Below are 20,409 nucleotides of genomic sequence, written 5' to 3'. Positions count from 1 at the left end.
TCTAGTGGCGCAATCGGTGAGCCCGAAGTACTTAGACCCAACTGCATTCTGTCTCCTTCACTTGCTCCACCCTGCTGCTTAGCTTTGGCGCCTCTCCGGAGTCATCTCTGTTCCCGCTTTTTCTACTACCCTTTCTCCTGCTCACTTTGGTTCTGCCCCTGCCCGTCCCAGCTAAATACCAGTGAGGAGATGAAATCCTTTGACTGCACAAAATTAGACTTTTGTGCTGCAAATGGTACCATTAAGAAAGTGACAACAAACCACAGAGTGGAAGAAAGTATTTGCAAGTCATAAAGGGACTGTATCCGGAATCTATAGAGAACTTTTCAAATCAATAATAAAAAGATAATAACCCAATTATAAAATGGGCAAAAGATCTGAACGGATCCTCTGATCAAAGGAGACAGATATACAGGCCATAAATAAGCATATGAAAAGATACTTAACATCATATTAGAGTACTGCAAATTAAAAATATTACACACCTTTTTGGAATAGCTAAAATAAAAATCTTAGAGTACCAAATACTAATGAAAATGCAGTGCAACAGAGACTCACTGCTGGCACAATGCACAGACACTCAAGTGGAAGACAGTCTGACTTTCTTACAGAGCTGAACAGTCTCACCACGTGATCCGACAGTCCTTCTCTTATTTGTCCAAGTAAGTTAAAGCGATGGCCATACAAAAACCTGCATAGGAATGCATATTCATAATTGCCCCAAACTGGAAGCAACCAAGATGCCCCTCAGAGATGAACGAATAAAGAAACTATGGTACATCTATGCAAGTACTACTCAACAGTAAAGAGAAATGACTTACGAAGCCCTGAAAAGACAGTGACAAACTGTAAAGGCACATTGCTTAGTGAAACAAGGCAGCCTGAAAAGGATTCATGCTGTGTAATTCCAACTATCTGGCATTCTGGAAAGGTGACTATAGAGCAGGCAAAAAGATTACTGGCTCCCCAGGCTTGAGACAGAAAAGAAGGGCAGAGTGGTGGAATACAGGAGATGTTTAAGGTATTGAAATTCTTAGATGACATTATAACGGTGCACATATAAACGGTGTGGTTTGTCAGAACACTTACAACCACAAAACCCAGAGTGAAATCTAATGTTAAATATAGACCTCGTTAAAGTAATTAACTGTTAGTATATCTACATTGGTTCATCAAAATTTATCACACCAAGGGCCAGGGAGATGGCTCAGTAGAATAAGTGCTTCCCTGGCAAGTGTGAGGGCCTGAGTTCAATCCCCAGTTCCGGAAAACAAAAAAAAAAAAAAAATTATCACACCAATGAAAGATGTGAATAATGGAGGAAACTGAACAGAGTGGACATGGTATATGGGGACTCTCTGTTCCACAGGACAATTTTCTATAAGCCTAAAGCTGCTCTCAAAAATAAAGCCTATGAAGTTAAAGAGAGGTATGTTCAGTGAAATATCAAATAAAATTGTGGTATTAAACATTTTTTAAATGGGCAAAATTTAAAGACATTTTTCTAAAGAAGGCATAAAATGACTGATAAGTACATGAAAAAATGTTCAGCATCGTTTCACTTTAGAGAAAGACCAATCAGAAGCACCTGACCTCCTTTGGAGAGGACAGAAGTAGAAGGATTACAGTGTGCATGTGTCTGTATCAACTCCTCACCCTGAAAGTATCATGCACTGCTACCATGTACTAATTTTTAAAATGTTAAAAATTTACCTTTTCGTATCTATTGACTATTATTTTTTAAAGTGTTAGATGAGGTGGAGCCCTAGGAAAAGAACTTTGCAAGAGTTGTCAGGTCTTGCCTAATTTCATCCCAGGGAATCACCAACCATTTGCATTTTACTTTATGAGAGTTAAATTGGTTTTTTAAAAGCAATATAAAATAAAGTAGTTGACAGAAGAAAATTTCATATTAAGAAGTAAGTGTAAAAGTCTTCTTGATAAGAATCCTGAAAAAGGGGCTGGCGAGCTAGCTCAGCAGACTAAGCGCCTGCTTAGGCAAGCCCGGGGACCATGTTCAAGTCCCTGCACCATATGCTGTGCCGGCCAGGTCTCCGGGGGAGCTGAGCCTGCCATCGAGACCAGGCATGGTGGTGCACGCCTATAATCCCAGTACTGGGGGGCTAGAAACAGGAGGATCGCTGCGAGTCCCAGCTGCGTAGTGAGACCTTGTACCACATACATTAAAAAATATTTTTTAAATCCTGAAAAATTTTATTAACTCCTTTATGCATTCAACATGTATTTATTGGTGTCACCTAGCTGCATTGTGCTGGGCACTGAGCTACAACAAGCTGTCCTGGAGTGTATTTGTCTTTTTTTTTTGGCAGAACCAGGGATTGAACTCAGGCCCTTGAGCTTGCCAGGGAGGCGCTTATTCTACTGAGCCGTCTCCCCAGCCCCTAGTTTATGATCTAGATGGTGCATAAGAACTGTTTCTAGGAACTTTATAGCTCACTGGACCTGGACCATAACTGATGAAATCAATAACCCTACTAACATCTATAATGTATTAAAGTCCTATGACATGAACATACTATCTGAGGGTAAATTAAATAAAAAGAAACAAAATATCTGAGTAGTAAAATTTGGTAGCATTTATTCAATACTGTTTAAGGACAATATATCAGTGGATACAAATATTCCGGTTGTCTTACTTTTCTCTTGTTTGCTGAGACAAAGTACCCGACACCCAAAGTAGAGGGAAAGGTTTATTCAGCTCATAGTTGTCGAGGTTTCAGTCCACAGTTGGCTGGCTCCCAGGCAGAGGGGCACACGCAGAGGGCGTAGCAGAGGAGAACAGTTCATGGGTTCACAAGGTAGCAAAAGCAACAAGGGACCTTAACAGTGCCTTTCTGCCCTTTTATCTTACCCAGGCTACTCAGGGCAGGTAGCCTTCATACCCTTAATCCTCCTGCCTTGACCCTAGCATTGGACCGTGAAGTGGTGCCAGTGTCCCACGCTCCAGACCCAGCCACCTCTGGAAAGGCCCCAGCTATGACTGCATGAGGCTCTGGGGCAGCATCTAGACATAAGCCATAGTGCCAGCAGTAGAAACATGCATGAAGCAGTGAGAGAAGAACCAGACTTTTCTCCTTTTAATACTAACCTCCAAGGGGCTGGGGAGATGGCTCAGTGGAATAAGTGCCTCTCTGGAGCGCAAGGGCCTGAGTTCAATCCCCAGTTGCACCAAAAAAAAAAAAAAAACTAACATCCAAAACCATGCATTTTACTTTTCCCTAATTACCTGTTAATCAAACAACTTTCAAACTTTTACAGAAATCTTAACAACTTGAAAGAGGTATTTTAGCTACTTATGGTTGATTTATGTTACGAATCAAAGTTTGAACTCGGGGCTGGGGACATAGTTCAATAGAATAAGCACTTGCCTGGCAAGCTCAAGGGCCTGAGTTCAATTCCTAGTTTAAAAAAAAAAATCTTTTAAAAATAAAGTAAAATTAACAAAGTTTGAACTCATAACTTAATAGTGGACCAATGATGGAGAAAATGTTCTAGATCTTGGCAGACACACTAGGAATGAACACAGTGTGATGACTAAGGAAGAGTGTGCTGAGGAAGGGGCTAATATTGTCAGCAAACCTAGAATGCCGTGTGAGGCATCAAGAAGGCTTAGAAGGGCTTGGAGCCCAAGAACAAAGCAGCAAGTTACGCAGGCAAGCGAGAGGCGACGCGGTATGCTCTTGAGGTGACCAGAGCAGGCCGACAGCGACGGCGCGAGCGAGCTCATCCTAACGTTGTTTTCATTGCTGCGATGACCTAATAGAGCTATAGGAGGATGCCATAGACTCTTTCTCCACGTGGGAAAGCAGAAAGGTGTTGGCTCAGCAACCCACACCTAGGCGCGCAGGCCCCGAGTGGCTCACGCCCTGAAGGACATAAAAGGGAACTGAGGAAGGGTGCAGCGCTCCACTTTCCTTGGAGGAGCTCTGGAGTCCTGGCTTCTAGCGCTCTCCTGGGCCTCCGCCTTGGATCCCTCAGCCTTCTGGTGTAGACTCACCAGCCTTCCGCCTCGGTCCCATCGGCCGATACGGACTCGCAGGAACGCTGCAGCGAGCTCCAGGCCTCGGACTGAATCTTTCAGTCTCCAAGGCGCAGGCACGCCCTGCACGCTTCCTCACTGACTCTGGCTGACCGTCGTAAGCCAATCTTGGAATTTCTTACACATTTGTACATCTCGTGTGATTCTATCTGCTCCTCTAGTAAAACCCTGACTGATACAACCCGGCAGGGTGTGGGGGAGGGTGACTGATCATAAAGACTGAATATATAAGAAAGTGGTCAGATGGAGCCAGGAGAGCAGGAAGTTGAAGTCCATCATTCCCGTGAGTGCTTGAGTGGAGAAGCCGAGATGCCCTGAACTACAGGCCCTCAGCATTTTTGGCATCAGGAACCAATTTCATAGAAAATAATTTTTATTTACTTATTTTTATGTCTTTAGTACAGGGTCTATAGGGTCTCACTACTTAGATTGGACTCATCCCTGAGCTCTGCCGAAGCATTTGCTTTAATCCACTGAGCTATCTGGCTGACCTAAAAAACACTTTTTCCACAGACTGAGAGGAAGGAGGTATTAGGATGACTCAGGCATATCGCATTTGTTGTGTACTTTCTATGTTATTATTACATTGTTTCAAACATATACAGCTATTCTGCCATCTACCATGAGATACAATCAGTGAGAGCCTTGAGATTCTTTTCCTGCAACCAGATGGTATCATCTGGCAGTGATGGGGGACAGTGACACGCAGGGACAGTGACGTCCAGAGGGATTGCCACTGTCACTGCAGAAAATCACGCCTCATCCACGCAAGGTCAGAAATGAAGGCGCCTTTTCACAGCTTTCAGGGACTCTCAGAATATTCCACTTTGACTTTAACCCAGAAAGTGTGGAGTACAAAGTTATCTGACACATACATTTAAGGCCACTGTCACGTGTGACCTCTGACGGGCGCTCCTTCTAGCATCACAAAGTCAACGCAGGTAGCTCCTCCCAAACGGGCCCTGGGCCCATTTCTGCCCAGTGTGCGGCTCTTCTGTGGGTGGGAAGCAACGCCAAAACACTTGAAAGCTGAAATCGTGACCGTGGACCAATGGGGAGAAAGACAGCTGCGGGGTTTCCAGTTCTCTTAAGGTGTGAAACCCCTCAAACCCCCAGGTTGCTTGCCGCCCCCCTCCCATAACTGCGGCCTGGGTCTGAATGCAGCTGTGCTCTCAGCCAGCCTGAGTGCGGCCGGCCGGCCGTCTCCTCCCTGGAGTAACGAGCGAGTCTGTCGAGCGGGTTGAAAACGCCACTTGAGTAAGCAAGTTTCGTGACCCATCCCAGGCTGCTGACTGTGCGGCCAGTGGGGACTGCTTTTCTAAGAGAAGCCCCTGCAGCAGCCCTCGTGACGCAAGAGCACTGGCCCGTGACAGACCTCAGAAAGCCATTTCACTGCTTGGTGGCAGGAAGACAGTGTGCTCTACGTCGAGCTCCTCACAGAGCAGCTCAGACACAAGCGTTACGCCACGTGCTTTATTATTTTTTATTAATTTTATTGAGAAACAAATAGCAACGAGACAGTTTCAAAACAGGTTAATAGAACAGTTATAATAATTAATACATTGCATATTGTTGTCTTCATAGTAGTTATTCATAGTACAAGATGCAGACATGATATCCTGTCCAAACACTATTAGTACAAATCCTTCTCATTGAATTGAAAGTAGCTGTGTATCTATACTATTTTGTATATACATATATATATATATTTCATGTATATATATATATATATATTTCACTAAAAAATAGTCCTTTATTTATATCCCCCTTTTTTGTTTAGTTTTGTCAGAGGTGGGTATTCCATTGCTATTCATATATTGTAGGTACATGAATTCAGCAAAGTAATCCAGTATAATCCAATATAGTCTATAATAGTAGTAAGTTATCCACAGGACTAGCAGTGTCAGAAGTTGTTGACTTGAGCCTTTTACAGCTCAGCATATTAATATGGCTTTATTTTTTATACCTTGTTTTTATACTTTTCTGCTGGGTGGTTAAGACCAAGATAAAGCAAGACCTGTATAACAAGGAATGTAACTTCTGTATCTGACAAGGTCAGTGAAATCCCCTCAGGATTTACCCTGAAACCCTGTAGTGCAGTTTGTAGATCCTTTGTCAGCGTCAGCCACATGGATGAGTCACGGCCATTGCGTGACCAATTTTCTCTCTGGGAAAGCCTGAGAGAATGTTTTCTCTCTAGGTGACTCTCCTTATAAGCCACATACTTTAATGTGACCAGTCATTTTAATCACATCCTGTAAGATGTCATTAAGCTCAGGTGACATTTTTCTGCTCAGCAGCACTTCTCTGTGGATGATACGCATTCAGAAGCAACCTTTCTCCAGTTGAGTAGTAAGCCAGAAAGCCATACGGCTAGGGCAGTTTCTCCACCTATGTCCTTGTTGACACAAAAGGACCAATTCAGGTTTCCTAATGCGGACTCATTCGAAGACGTGGGTAGCTCTGAAGCTGCGTGTTGGCTGGCAACCAAAGTGCACGTCACAGCCTCCCATGCATCATCCTAAAGTGTTTCACACAAAAACAAGCACTGTCGCCTTGTTGCAACTCTGACAGACTCATCAACCTGGATTGTGTATCGCTGTTATGCGTTAATCCTTTCTAAGAGTTGTGCCTCAGTATCTTTTGCTATTTCATCAACTCGCTTAGTTCTGGTGCTAGCAAGTAGAGGAAGACACTGCAACTTTCGAACTGCAGCCTCTCCTGAAAGCTCAGGACAGATGTCCTTGGCAGCAGGCAGGACCAACTCTTTCTTCATCAATAGTAAAGGGCTTCGTAGTTTAACAATGCATTTAGCCACTAAGAATGATGTTCTCAGTGCAGGCACATTGGACGAAGCGGTGGTCTTCAATAACTGTTGGTTCTTCATGTTCACTCTTCTCCTTTGAAAAGCTCCAAAGGCGTGGCTACACTGAGTGCTCAGGTCCTATGTGCTGAAGCAGTTGTGAAGGTTTCATGGCTTTGTTGGAGGTCACTGCATACTACAAAAGGCGGGCTTGGCGAGCGCTGCAATGTAATTAAGAACTCGTCATGTCTTCCTTTAAGTGCAGCCTTCTTTTTCGGCAGTCACAGCCTTCTGTAGTCTCATCACTGGGTCTTTGCCCCCTTCAAAGAAGATCTCCAGTGACACTTGTCTGGCTTGGGTCGCCTTGTGTGCTTGCCAGAGCTGTGCTCCAGGCAAGTACGCAGTACTGGAGGGGCTTGGAAGGAAGTCGTAGGACAACGGATGAGCCACGAATGGCCTAGAATCAGTATCAGCATCAGATTCTGGCTTAAATCCTGCATCCAGATACATCTGTATAATTGAAGTACATCAGCTGGAAAGGCTGCCACCAGACACAGCTTGATTGTCACTTGTCACTCACGAGACTTTGATACAAGTCGGCAGGCAACTCACTGATGTTCTCCACACAGTCAAATCTCTCTGCCAACGCAGAGCTGACTTTTCAGTCACTTCCCATGCTAGCGCCACTGCCTCAGCTCCACGTCATATCATCAAGCGTTAGATCGCCACAGAGCACACAGCAGCCTAGATCCCTTGCGTATGCAGTTCACAGCAGGGCCCTCCCGGTGAGACTCTAACACCATCACTGTTCTGTGACCGGAGGTGGTGCTTAGGTGGTGATCGGGGTGCGGGGAACAGCTGCAGGTCCAGGTGAAGCTTTGTCCACTCGTCCACTGCCCACCTGCTCTGCAGCCCGGGTCCTGCCAGGCCATGGACCAGGACTGGCCTGAGACTCTGCTCCACCTCCCTGACTCCTCTGCCCTGTCTGTGAGCTCTCTGTGTCCTAGGCAGGAAAAGGGAAGGCGTGCAGAGCTTTGGACAATATCCTGCAGACAAGGAAAAGTCAGGTATCACTTGCTGATTGATGAACAACTCTTGCATAGAAGAATTTTGTTTTTTGTTTGTTTGTTTGTTTTTGCAACGAATGCCAGAGCCTGACACAGATGGGGCCAATAGAGAAATGTCTTGTGTCACAAATCTATACACTACTGCCATGACTGGGAATGGGAAAAGCTCTATGGTAAACCCACTGTAATGAAGAGACGAGCAATCTCGTGATGATGTTCGTCAGTATTTTAGAACGAGAAGTAGGTATGATGGTGACTCAGGCATGGCCCAAGAGAAGACCCAACAGCGTGTTGCGGCCTTCAGGTTTCCATGACCACTGAAGCCTGTTTTATGTTATATGTTAGGAACTGTACTAGGCTCAAGGAGGCCCAAAGCAGAGAACCAAAACAGCTCTCTGTCCTCATGGAACTCAGGGGCTAGCAAACAAAGCACAGAAAGTAAAGATGTACAGGAAGAGGGGTGCCACCTTCACCTGAGGGCGCCAGAGAAATCTCAAGGTAGGACACTGAGAAGCTTTCAGGGAGAACAGGAAGAATCTGAGGCAGTGACAAGTTAGGGTTCTCATACCAAAGGAACACCAAGACTTCCTTTGGATTACAATTAGAATTGACAATGCACTAAAATGATTTGATGGGTTAACGGTGTAAAACACACAGGCAACTAGGTACGGGTTTTCTGTGCCGAAACAGATACCTATCCAGCTCTCACTTCAGTACAACCTCTGGGTCTCAGCCAGGCACTACCTGCTAACAGGCCACGTGCTGTCTGTTTTTCCCCACTGGACAGTAAGATCCAGAAAGTGGCCCCCAGCAGGCCCAAGGTATAAGACTGCTATCCACACCGGAGGTGCGCTGTAGCCTTAGTGGGAGGGGTGCTCTCTGGAGACAGAACAGCCTCCACCCATCCCTTGCGGGACAGTTCCTGTGTGGGGCCCTGTGTGGGCACCTCACCTCACTTGCCATTGGCAGGCTGTCTCTCCACACAGCCTGGCCGGGTTAGGTGGTGATCTGCACTTCAGTACAGGGGGACTGGCATGACTGGAGGTTGACTTTAAATGCAAATTCTTGGGTCCTACCTGAGACTTACTGAATCAGAAATTGTGGAGGTGGGGCACAACACCGTTTAATGTTTTCTTGTTTTGTTACTGGAAAGGGAGCCCAGAGTCTTCAAACAGAGCTGCATCCTCATCCATATACTATACTAAGATAGATAGATAGATAGATAGATAGATAGATAGATAGATAGATAGATTTTTAAAAATTTAGAGACAGAGCCTGGCTAACTCATTAGGTTGCCCAGGTTGTCAAGGCTGAATCCGAATTTAGGCTTCTCCTCCCCAGGCCTCCCAGAGCGCTGGAATTACAGACAGGGATGCATCGCTGTACTAGGCTGCAGTGTCTTAACAAATCCTCCGGCAACGGTGAACCCTTCAGAGCTTTCAGTAAGAACCACACCCCGCTGCAGCGTGCGTGCCATAGGTTTGCCCGCATCACCCTAGATGGTTCTGATGTAAGTTAAAGTTTAAAACCACTGTTCTAAAATATGGCGATGCAGGGGCTGGGGAGATGGCTCAGCAGAATAAGCACTTCCCTGGCAAGCGCCAGGGTCTGAGTTCAATCCCTGGTTTCGCCAAAATAAATAAATAATAAATAAAAAATAAAATATGGCGATGCAAGAACACTACCACTTACAGGATGATCTGGATACCTCAGAGGCCAGAGAGCTCTCGTGGAATCATGCATGACAACTAGGATTAACTGGGAAAAGACAGTCTGAGGAAGAGGCAACATGGTCAGAAGAATGTGCCGTCTCTAACTCTGCATGAAGACACAAGTAGAAAATTCATCAGCTGAGATATACAACCTCAACCTTGGACTGGATACATTTTTCTTTCCTTCAGGAAGTAAACTTTTGGGAATTTCAGGTAGAGAAGACAAATAATAGGATAGGACAATACTAGAAATCTTCCACTTCAGGTATGGTAAAACCTCATCAAGAATAATGCAGAAGGGCCAGGGAGATAGCTCAGCGGCTTAAGCACCTGCTTGGCAAGGGTAGGTCCTGAGTTTGATCCCTGGTACTCAAAAAGAGAGAGAGAGACAGAGAAAGAGATAGAGAGAGACAGAGAGAGACAGAGAGAGAGACAGACAGAGACAAACAGAGAGAGACAGACAGACAGAGACAGAGAGAGACAGAGACAGAGAGAGACAGAAAGAGACAGACAGACAGACAGACAGACAGACAGACAGACAGAGTCCAAAGACTGACCTATCTCCTTAGCTTCCAACCCAGATCAGACCCAGGCTGGCTGCAGACAGAGCAGCCCCAGGACGTGCTGGTGGAGCATCATTACAGCAAACCTCCCACCGTAAAGAATAACATAGATGCCCAAGCTGTTTAGCAAGTAAGTGGCCACGAAACACCTCCAGGTCCTTCAGTGTGTTTTCCTGGGTGACTGAGAGGTAGTGAGAGTTGGGGCTACCCAGAGTAGGTGATCCAAGAGGACACACAATCATGTGTCACTAAGTAACAAAGGTATGCTCTGAGAAAGGCACTGTTAGGAGGTTTGGTCACTGTGCGACTACAACAGCGTGTACTCACATAAACTTAGGTGGCCGGCACACTACTGTACAGCACAGCCCATTGTTCCTAGACTGACACAAACCAATACAGCATGTCACTCTCCTAAATGCTGTAGGCAATTGTAATGCAATGGGTATTTGTGGACCTACGTACATCCTAATAGATTTATATATCATATATATTAGGACCTAAATGTATGGAAAAGATACAGTAAAAACACTGTGTGATAGGAATTTCTCAGTTCCACCATAATCTTCTTGACCACTGTGGTAATGCGGTCTGTCTGTCATTGGCCAAAAGTCACTACGCACAGACAGGGCGCATGTGACTGTCTGTATTACTCAGTGGGGGTGTGCCGAGAAGCACACACGGAAGGCTGTTTCTGCCACTCAGTGAACTTCCCCATTCAGGGCTATTTTCAAAGCCCTGAGAGTTTTAGTTCTAAGACGAGTCAGGATTGTGGAATTCGCCCTGGAAGTTTGGGATCCAAAGATCCATAATAAACTGTCGCTATGTTGAGATGAAGGCAGTCTTCACGGAAGCAGGACCCCAAGGCTTTTCTTCAACAAGAGTCTGGGTTTTGGGAGTTCCACAACATAGCCCACGTGTGGGGAATCTGGCTCTTGGCGTGGAAAGCATGCGTACCTGCTCAGAAGCAATCCAAGCCGCCAGCAGCGATCCTAATCTCTGCATACCAGCTCCCTCATGATGCAAGGGTACACTGGACGACCTGGCCTGCATGAACAACCTGGGTGTGAGTGTGCTTGTCAGAAGACCAGAAGGGCAGCCGGGAGTGCTGGGTACGGCAGCAGAAGCCACGGACGAAGGGAAAGGCATCCGGGAGGATGAGAGGCGACGGTGCGGCATCACTCCTTTGCAATGCTCTGCTGTTAGAGCTCAGTAAGAAGCAGCTTACGTCGCTGGCCACGCAGGCAGGGTGCCACTGGTGAAACCTATGTTTGGGCAGGCTTTGCATCGACTGGGCAGCTGGGTCTGCGGAACTAGGGTCTGGCCCACAAAGCCCCTTCCTGTCTCTGAGCTTTTGTTCTAGAAGTGGGTGTCCCACACTCTCAGCTATTTTTAAAAAATATATTTTGGCTTTTTGTTTGTTTTGGGTTTTGCACTTAAAAGCAATAATCATCAGCAGACTAAAGCCCCTGCTTAGGTAGATGCAGCAGCTGGGGTTCGATCCCCCACGTGCCATGCCGGCCCCGCTCCCAGGGCATGCTGAGACTGTGATTTAGACTGGGCATGGTGGTGCGCACCTGTAACCCAGCACTTGGGAGGCTGAAAACAGGAGACTCACTACAAGTCTGATCTGTGTTGAAGGCCCTGTAGACCCTGTATTAAATCCATAATAATAATAACAATCAGTAGGCTGGGCATGGTGGCGCGCACCTGTAATCCTAGTGCTCAGGAGGCTGAGGAAAGATTGCCACAAGTTTCAGGCCAACCTGGGCTACACAGTGAGTTCAAGGCCAGCCTGGACTACAGTAACGAGACCCTGTCTCAAAAACAAACAAATAAACAACACCAACCAAAAAAAAAAAAAAAAAAAAAACCCATACAAACCAACCAACCAATAATCAGCTTTACTTTTTTACTCATGTAGGATCAGGAGTAACAAGTCTAGGACCAGTGGCAGACATCCAGAAAAGCCGCAGGGGAGGCCAGCATCGCTGAGCTTTCTATAGTGTCCTCCTCAGACACCTGCCATCACACTCATGGTCACAGAGGGACCTTCCAGCACTCACTAGGTAGCAGATCTCATCCTACAAGGTGAGAAGCGGAGGGAAGGGCAACCAACAGAATATGAAGAGAAGAACCTGGGTGAGGGGCACCCTACTTCAGCAGAACCAAGAGGGTTTCTAACACACCCAGACAATGCCATCTGGCTGGGTTGTGGGACTTGGACTGTCCTGGTTTCAATAAAACATGTAAGAGACTTTAAAAAATAGCACATCATACTGCTCTGGCACAAAGGTGACTCTTTTGGTAGGGAGAAAATGAGAACAGATACTGGGCCGGCGACCAGAAGTGTGTGCTGACCGGGCCGGCCAGCAGACCACAAACAAAAAAGCCCACACAAAAACAGCCAACACGAAGGGGCATGATGCACTTGAATTAGTTGCTGGGAATAAGCAGGTACTAAGAAACACCATACTACCTGGCACACAACATGTTTCTAAATACGCCTTCGGTCAAGTAAATTATCCAGAAGGAAACAGCAAGAATGAATCCATGGCAAAAACAATGTGCAAACCTCCATGAAGCAGCACAGTCTTGAAAATGAACCAACAAGATTAATGAGCTGGGAACACTGCTCCTGATGGAAGACTGATCACTACAATCTGAAAATTCCACTGAGTGTTTTTCCGAGAGGGTCCCCATGCACACAGGCAAGCGAGGGGTGGCTGAAGGCATCCCCAGAAGGGACCGAACTGTACTGACAGCGCTTTCTCCTAATGGGTGCTCACAAGAACTGCAAAAACTGTGGGAAATAACTGCACAACAGCACATTATTCTCAGCAATGCTGACATTCTAGGTGCGTAATTCTTAGCTGGGGGGCTCCTCGGCATAGAGCCTGTCCCGCAGCAGCTGGGGGATGCCGGAACGCCCATCACTTTTCTTTACCGTGGCTGGAGGCCAGGGCCCAGGGCTAAAGGCTGCAGCGTGGGAGGCCCGCTTCCTGCCCTGACCTCAGTCAGGCCCAGCAGGCTTCTGTGCACTGAGACCCCCGGCCACAGCCTGCCTCACAGCGCAGGCTGTGCAGCTCCCACGATGACCGACGAGCTGGAGAAAATAACAGCTCCAGCTGCCTGCCTGCCCGCCGGCCACGAAGCCAGGACGAACACACACCCAGCTCTTCCTGAGGGTGAGGGCTCCGCGAGGAGCTGCACCGAGCGCAAGGGGGGCGCCCCGTGGGCTTCCAGGAAGGTGGCAGAGCGACAAGGGCCCGTGGATCAGGATTCTGCAGCTTCCGTAGCTCTGTGCCCACCTCCGTGGCCCAGGTCATGTGACGACACGGGCTCTTCACAGGCGCCTCGCGGGGCTGCACTGCTCCCAAGCAAGGCAGAGCGAGGCAGGGCAGCCCCTCCCTGGAGCAGGCAGCCGCCCTTGAGCCCCTCGGATCTGTCCTCTACGCAGAAGCAAGGAAGATCCTTTTAAGATACCAACGCGATCCTGCCACTCTGCAGACTTCTCACAGCTCAAGGGTGTTGCAAAGACCGACAGGCACCTCAGGGCCCGGCTCGGCGCCGTCTCAGCAGCTCACCCTCCAGCTGCTCCTCCTCTGGCTACGCGCCTTGCAGTCTCCGGGCCACGCTTCCTTTCGGTTCTGGACAGCTCTCTTTCCCTCTTTGTGTGGCTACTGCATAGGCATCCTGCAGAGCTTCCTGAAGAGCTCCCTGCGCGCTCACCGTGTGTGCGCGCGCGCGTGCGTGCATGCGTGCGTGCATGCGTGCGTGTGTGTGTGTGTGTCTCTCTCGCCCTCCCTCCTTCTCTCACCCCCACCTCGGTCAGCCTAGGTTCCATTTTAAATACTGGCTACGTGACATTTTTCTTCATTGCACTGACACATCTATATAGCTACACGATTGTGCAGTTGCTTCCGCTCCATGACACTGCGCACCTCATGAGGGCAGCTCACCTGCTTTACTGTTCATTGTCAGCTCTCAGTACAGAGACCAGCCTCAGTACAGTGACCAACATTACGTGCACAACTCATTTTCTCTCAATGGAAGAGGGGGTAAGAGAGAAGGGAAGGAAAGGAGGAGTGGAGGCCCCACGAGGGCCGGGAAGATGTCTGATCTCTTTTCTCTAATGAGAAAGCTGGACAGGTTGGGTGCCTCTTACCTGAAGAAGGTTTTTCTTTCTTTTTGGTGGAGCCAGGGCTTGAACTCAGGCCCTTGCGCCTGCCAGGCAGGCGTGTATTCCGCTGAGCCCTCCGGGCCCTGAGGGACTATTTTTAAAGATAGAAGCTAAGCACTAAAAGTTGTTGATAGGAAAGTGACGAGTTCAAATTGCACAATAGATGCGCGCGGGCCACCAGGGCAAAGGGGTCTGAGGCAAACATTGAAAATACAGCAAGGGCAGGCCAAAGAGCTCAGCGGATTAAAGCGCCTGCAAGCAGGCACAGAGGCAGGGTTCGAACCCCGGGCCTGCTGCCCCGCCCCGCCCCGCCCCGCCCCGGGCGCACCGAGACAGCCGCTGAGCCTGCGCGTGGAGGCGCGCGCCTGTGATCCCAGCTCTTGGGAGGCTGTAAACAGGAGGATCACTACAGTCCTATCTAGTAGTGAGACCCTGAACACCCTGCAGACCCTTCCTTAAAAATACAAACAAAACAAAACAAAACAAAACAGGGGCTGGGGAGATAGCTCAGTAGAATAAGCGCGTGCCTGGCAAGCGCAAGGGCCTGAGTTCAATCCCCAGTTCGACAGAAATAAATAAATAAATAAAAAATAAAGCGAAATGAGAATAGGAAAAGGAGGAAAGGTGATGGAACATAGAAAATAGTCAATACAAATCCAAGAAACAGTAGGACAAGCTGCAAGCTCGAATTATTTTACTAGCTGCTTCCTATGTATGGACAAAGCAAGTTTTATTAAAAAGACATAAGCCACACACAGCTGTGAAATACAGCTATTATCCAAGTACATGAATAAATTAGTGTTATTTTACATAAGCCATTTTCTTGTGACTACAGATAAATTCTTATTATACTAAGTGTTGTGGTTTGGGGTTTATGCAAGGAAACAATACAACACAGGACATGTTTTATAAGATTATTTTATAATGAATGATCCAAAGAACCTTATACAAAGAGTACAGAAAATCTTCCCACACACTAACGACCAAAGACTCCGGCTGAGGGCCTGGATCCCATGGTAATATCCTGCATGAGTCCAGCTGAAGACCTAGAGCTCATAACAGTGCCCCCCACAAGCCCAACTGGAGGCCTGGAGCCCATGGCAATGTCTCATGCAGGCCTGCTCCACAGATCCGTGCTGGGAAGGCCCAAAGGTCAGGGGTGGACGCTAGGAGGTCTGTGCCAGCGGGATGAAGGACCTGTGCAGCAGGCTGAGGGGTCTGCACTGGAGCTAGGAAGGAACCAATGCTCAAGGTAAGAGCCAGAGCTCCCCCCAGAAGTACCACAGCCGTCCTCAGGGACAATGAGGTCCTGAGCTCCTGCAGTGATGAGGAAAGCGGAGCTCCCATCAGGAAAGCCAATGTGACACGCTCCTCCAGAAGGCTGAGCAGGGCACCATCCTCCCCTCGGGAGCCAGGAAGTGATGCTAAAGATGAGGCCCAGAGCTCCCCTCAAATGAACTGTAGCCATGCTCAGTGACAACAAGGTCTGAGTTCCACCTTTGACAAGAACAGCCAACTTCATCAGGAAAGCCAGCTTGACAAGGTCCCCCAGCAGAGCAGCCCAGGAGAAGCCACAGCTTCTAACAGCTCCACCAGCCTCTCTGAACAGCTTCGTGAACAGCCTCCCAGCACTTCTCCTGTTCTGCTCTTACACTGCTGGCAACAACCCTCAGGGGGGCCTCCCACACCCAGCACCAGGCTGGTTCAGTTCAGCTGGGGGTAACAAGGAGACCACCAGTTGGTGATCCACCACACTAAGAAACTGCATTAAGTTAGAGATTCCCCAGAACTGGGGGGGCCTGCCCCACCTGGGGCTGGGCAGCTCTGCCTAAGCAGTCCCCTGGTTCCTCATCTCTGAAGTCCTTTGAATTCAACATTTGGAGCCACAGTTACCAAGCTCTTAACCAACACACTGTCTCCTCTCATTTCTCCTCCTTGATCATTAGCTTACGGGACACAGGAACAGTGTCCAGTTCTCCTACTGAGGCTAGTGCCATGATTCCAAATAGTGATGCTCAAAAAAGCACGAATAAATACTACTATGTATTTCACAGGTGTTCATTAATGTTTGGGTTTTCATTTTTTTTTTTCAGAAAAAGGGATTGAACTCAGGCCCTTGTGCTTGCCAGGCAAGTGCTTATTCTACTGAGCTATCTTCCCGGCCCCCGTGAAATTAATTTCCTTTTTTCTTTTTGTGCTGGGGATTGAACTCAGGACCTTATGCTTGCCAGGTAGCCACTTATGCTGCTTAAGTATCTCTCTGATGAAATTCTTTCTTTCTTTCTTTTTTTCTTTCTTTCTTTTTTTTTTTTTTTTTTTTTTGGTATTTCAGGGAAGGGTCTACAGGGTGTTCAGGGTCTTACTACTAGACTGGACTCCATAGTGACTCTCCTGTTTTTTTGGTGGACCCGGGAATTGAACTCAGACCATTGCACTTGCCAGGGAAGCACTTATTCCACTGAGCCATCTCCCCAGCCCTGTGATTCTCCTGTTTGCAGCCTCCCAAGTGCTGGGATTATAGGCGTGCGCCACCATACCCAGTCTCAATTGCTGTCTCCGCACGCCAGGGGGCGGGGCTGGTCTCGACTAAATTGTTAACTTCTTGAGGAAGACCTTTTTAGTCCTGAATTAATTATAAATATAAGATATCTGGGCTAATCTCTAAGATATGTTCAGAGGCTGGGGAGATAGCTCAGTAGAATAAACGCTTGCCTGGCAAGTACAAGGGCCTGAGTTCAGTGCCCGGTTCCACCATAAATAAAAAGATATTTTCAAACTGAGACTATTAGAATAATGACAAGGATGTATCTAACAATGTATGTATGTTTTCTAACCCTTTTACCACTTCCAGTATGTTACTGGGCACAAAGAACTCATGCAATTTTTTTTTTAATGAACTGATTTCAACATAGACATGTTTAGGTGGAGAAAAAACATACAGCGGATTCCTGAAACTTCACATAAATTACTAATGAATTGACTATTATTTAAAATGTACAAGAGAAGTTTTCTATTAAATGGATTTCTAAGATACAGTTTTATAGTATTAAAAATCATTTCATAATGTAATTCCTTAATTCAGTTATTTGCTGAAGTTTTATCTTCTCAAGAGCAAGGTTACTGCTAGGTCAAGCCTTACAGTCCAGGGGTGCTATCACTACAGTTTGGATGTGGCGTGGGTGTGACCCACAGGCTCCAGCTCTTGGAAGCCTGTGCTCAGCGTTAGGAGACGCTGTCATCTCTAGGGTAGCACCTGGCGGAGGGCAAGCAGTCATCTGGGTACTGCTGAGCCCAGAATTAGCGTCTGCAAGACCCTGGTAGTCCCCTTGTCGCAAAGTAGCAAGACCCGCCCCCAGCCCAGCTTCCTGTCTCAGCACACGGGACACCTGCCTGGCGACCCTCCCTCGAGACTGAGCGAATGGAGCTGCTCAGTCTCGGGCTTGTGGCCTCCCAAACTTGAAGCGAATACCAGGTAAACCTCTTGTCCGCACGCACTACGCAGGCTCAGGCCCTTCACAGCAGCCACAGAATAACTAAGGCAAGTACCGAGTGAATGGAGCACCTTCCGAGAGGCGCCCCTCCTCCCCCTCCAGCTTCCTGCGTGGCTCTCCCTGTCTCTCACGTGCGTGTGCAAGTGCACAAGCAAATCATTTTCTTCCTTGTGTTTTAACTCCTATGTCAACTTTTGTAGTCTATGATGTATAAATCTTTTAATTCCAACCCTCTTTCCCACTCCACTCCGTTTATCCATGTGCCTCACCAGTTTTGAAAATAGGTATGCCTTCCATGGTCTCCAGGTCGTCCACAGCACCCAGACTCTCCAGAGCACCCAGACGACTCTCCGGAGCACCCAGACGACTCTCCGGAGCACCTGTCCCTGGCCGGAGCTGTGGTATGAGCATGCTGGAAGGCAGCGCTTCCCCGGCTGAGAAGCAATGGTTGCAGGTCACCTCAGGGTGAGACTCGGAGGAAGACCTGCTCCTTCAGCCTTTTAACTTCTCCGACGATTCTCAGCTTTCCAGGGTTTTTTTTCCCCCCATAAATGTAAATAAGAGAAGTAATGACCATTCTCACTAATATCTTACTTCAAGAAGATTCTAGTTCTTTGACATAAGCAGAGGCTAGGCAGAACACGTAGCTACATATTCTGAGGTTAGGGTGGAAAAGGAGGCAAGTTTTCTTTAGGGTTAGATTTTATCTTACAGGTTTTGGGGTATCAGTTACAATGGAAAGCAAGATTCCCATTGGTGACCCCAGAAAAGTTGGAAGAACTCATGAAGGACAGAGAAATCAATGATCACCTCATGACCTATAGATCTGATTTACTCTCAATTCTTGCTTATCTGTTTAGGGCCTGTTCCTGATCACTAGGCCAATATCTCATCTATACTTGTACAAAAAAAAAAAAGATATGACTCAGGGAAAATATTCTATCACAGTGGGACTAGGACATTTCAGTAATTACACTGGAAAGTGCACATCCTCTATTGAGGTTTCCTGTGAGAGAACCCACTTGGCGATACTGTACTGTGATCAGGACAAAACTGTACCTGTTCCCTGAGGAGTCCTGACTAACCGGCGAGACTGAATCACACACGTGAAAAATTTCAGACGAATTTCTTCCTTATGCATGGCTATTTCCTAGAAATAAAGTCAGAGCTTAATTCAAGTAAGCAGATCTGTGGAATAATTTAAGGCATCAGTGACTGACATGGACCATTTACGCTCACTACTACTAGGTGTCAGGACTTGAGAATATAAAAATACCAATATATGAAATAGTACGCATAATTCACTTTATATATTAGATCCTCTAAAGTCAGCAAATAGTCCCTCCTTCCAAGCTACTGGGAGAAGGGAAAAGGGTGGGGCTTTCAGGGGCCTTCCGTTTTAAGGCCAGCCAGGCTGCAGCCCGCCATCTGGGTCCAGCGTGCCCACTGGGAAGCGTTTCTGTAGGACTTCTGCACACGGCTTACACCAGAGGTCAGCCAAATTGAGAGGCCTGATAAACAGCCTAAATGCACAATTATATTTCTCGCTATTGTTCTTTTGAAAAATCTGACGCAGATTACAGGTTAATGACAATAGTCCCAGTAACAATGGAAGGGACCCATCAAAGGTCAACCTCCAAGTCCCTTTCCTGTCTCTACCCAGAAAAGTAGATCTGCTGGGCCCACAGGAGAACGCTGCCTATATTTCAGCCTCCTCCAGAGTTTTGAGGAGCCTATATGTTGCCAGTCTAATCTAAACTGTCCCTAGATTGCCTTTTCTTTTTCTCTTTTTCAGAATGGTCAGTCAAGAAGACGCGCATAGGACTGCACGCCGAGGGACCTGGCTCCCTAGTTGGACATCTGCTATGCACTTTGTGACTTTGAGAAATGACTTCATTTACCAGAACCAGCTAAGACTAACGAAGTTCCAATAACCTCTAGAAGTACTAACGTTCTGTTTCACAGCAAGCCGCGACGTAGCAGGAGATCGACTTGGGTCTCAGGTGCTTGTCTGGCAGGGAGATCGCAAGTTCCCAGAGATCCAGGGCCACCGCGCAAAGCTGCCATGGAAACCGGGGCGGAAGCAAAAACCACCTGCGGAACCAGAAGGCGGCGGGTAAGGCGTCCGGGGGACACAGAAAAGTGACGGACCAAGCGCACACTAGCAGCGGGGTTAGAGCCGCACTGAAGCGGCGCGCGCGAATTGTGACTACAGCTCTGGACGCCTCCCGAGCTGCCGAGCGTCGCCACGTCGCGCAGGCGTCCCGCCGGGCCTTAACTCTGCTCTTCGACCTTCTGCCCCGCCCCCACCTCGGCAGCCTCCGCGCGCTCTTCCGGCGCTGAAAGGCGGTTCCGGTTCGCGGCGGTTCCCGGGTTTCGCGTTCCGCGCCCGGCCGGAAACACCTTTGCCTGGCAGCCGGTTCCGGTTCGGTGAGTGGCGGCGGGAAGCCGGGGGAGGGGAGAGGATGGAGGGAGCCCGGGCCGGGAGGCCGTGCCGGCCGGAGCCCGCCGGCCGGGGCCGGGCTGCGCGGCC

The 20,409-nt window shown here is 47.8% G+C and overlaps 1 protein-coding gene and 1 long non-coding RNA gene across 3 annotated transcripts in view; one reads left to right on the top strand and one right to left on the bottom strand.

Annotated features, from left to right (window-relative positions):
- Positions 1-15,665: 15,665 nt before the first annotated feature.
- Positions 15,666-19,917, bottom strand: LOC111818742. 2 transcript variants are annotated; one of them, XR_002822656.1, is made up of 5 exons: positions 19,828-19,917; positions 18,936-19,026; positions 18,257-18,310; positions 18,146-18,224; positions 15,666-15,702 (listed from the first exon to the last, which is right to left on the bottom strand). It is a non-coding gene; the product is annotated as an uncharacterized LOC111818742 (long non-coding RNA). The 2 variants fall into 2 exon arrangements; XR_002822655.1 differs by lacking the exon at positions 15,666-15,702 and adding an exon at positions 15,846-15,882.
- Positions 19,918-20,122: 205 nt separating this feature from the next.
- The window catches only part of Senp1 (SUMO1/sentrin specific peptidase 1), a 75,956-nt gene continuing 75,669 nt past the window's right edge, over positions 20,123-20,409 (top strand). Inside the window, exon 1 of the mRNA XM_023723623.1 lies at positions 20,123-20,306. The gene's annotated coding sequence lies outside the window, so the exon portion shown is untranslated. The remainder of the gene's footprint in view (positions 20,307-20,409) is intronic.

This window comes from Octodon degus, unplaced genomic scaffold (genome assembly GCF_000260255.1).
Source record: "Octodon degus isolate 3935 unplaced genomic scaffold, OctDeg1.0 scaffold00100, whole genome shotgun sequence".
In the NCBI taxonomy this organism is placed as follows: Eukaryota; Metazoa; Chordata; class Mammalia; order Rodentia; family Octodontidae; genus Octodon; species Octodon degus.
The sequence above is the reverse complement of the archived record's forward strand: the minus strand, read 5'-3'. Positions and strand labels throughout refer to the sequence as shown.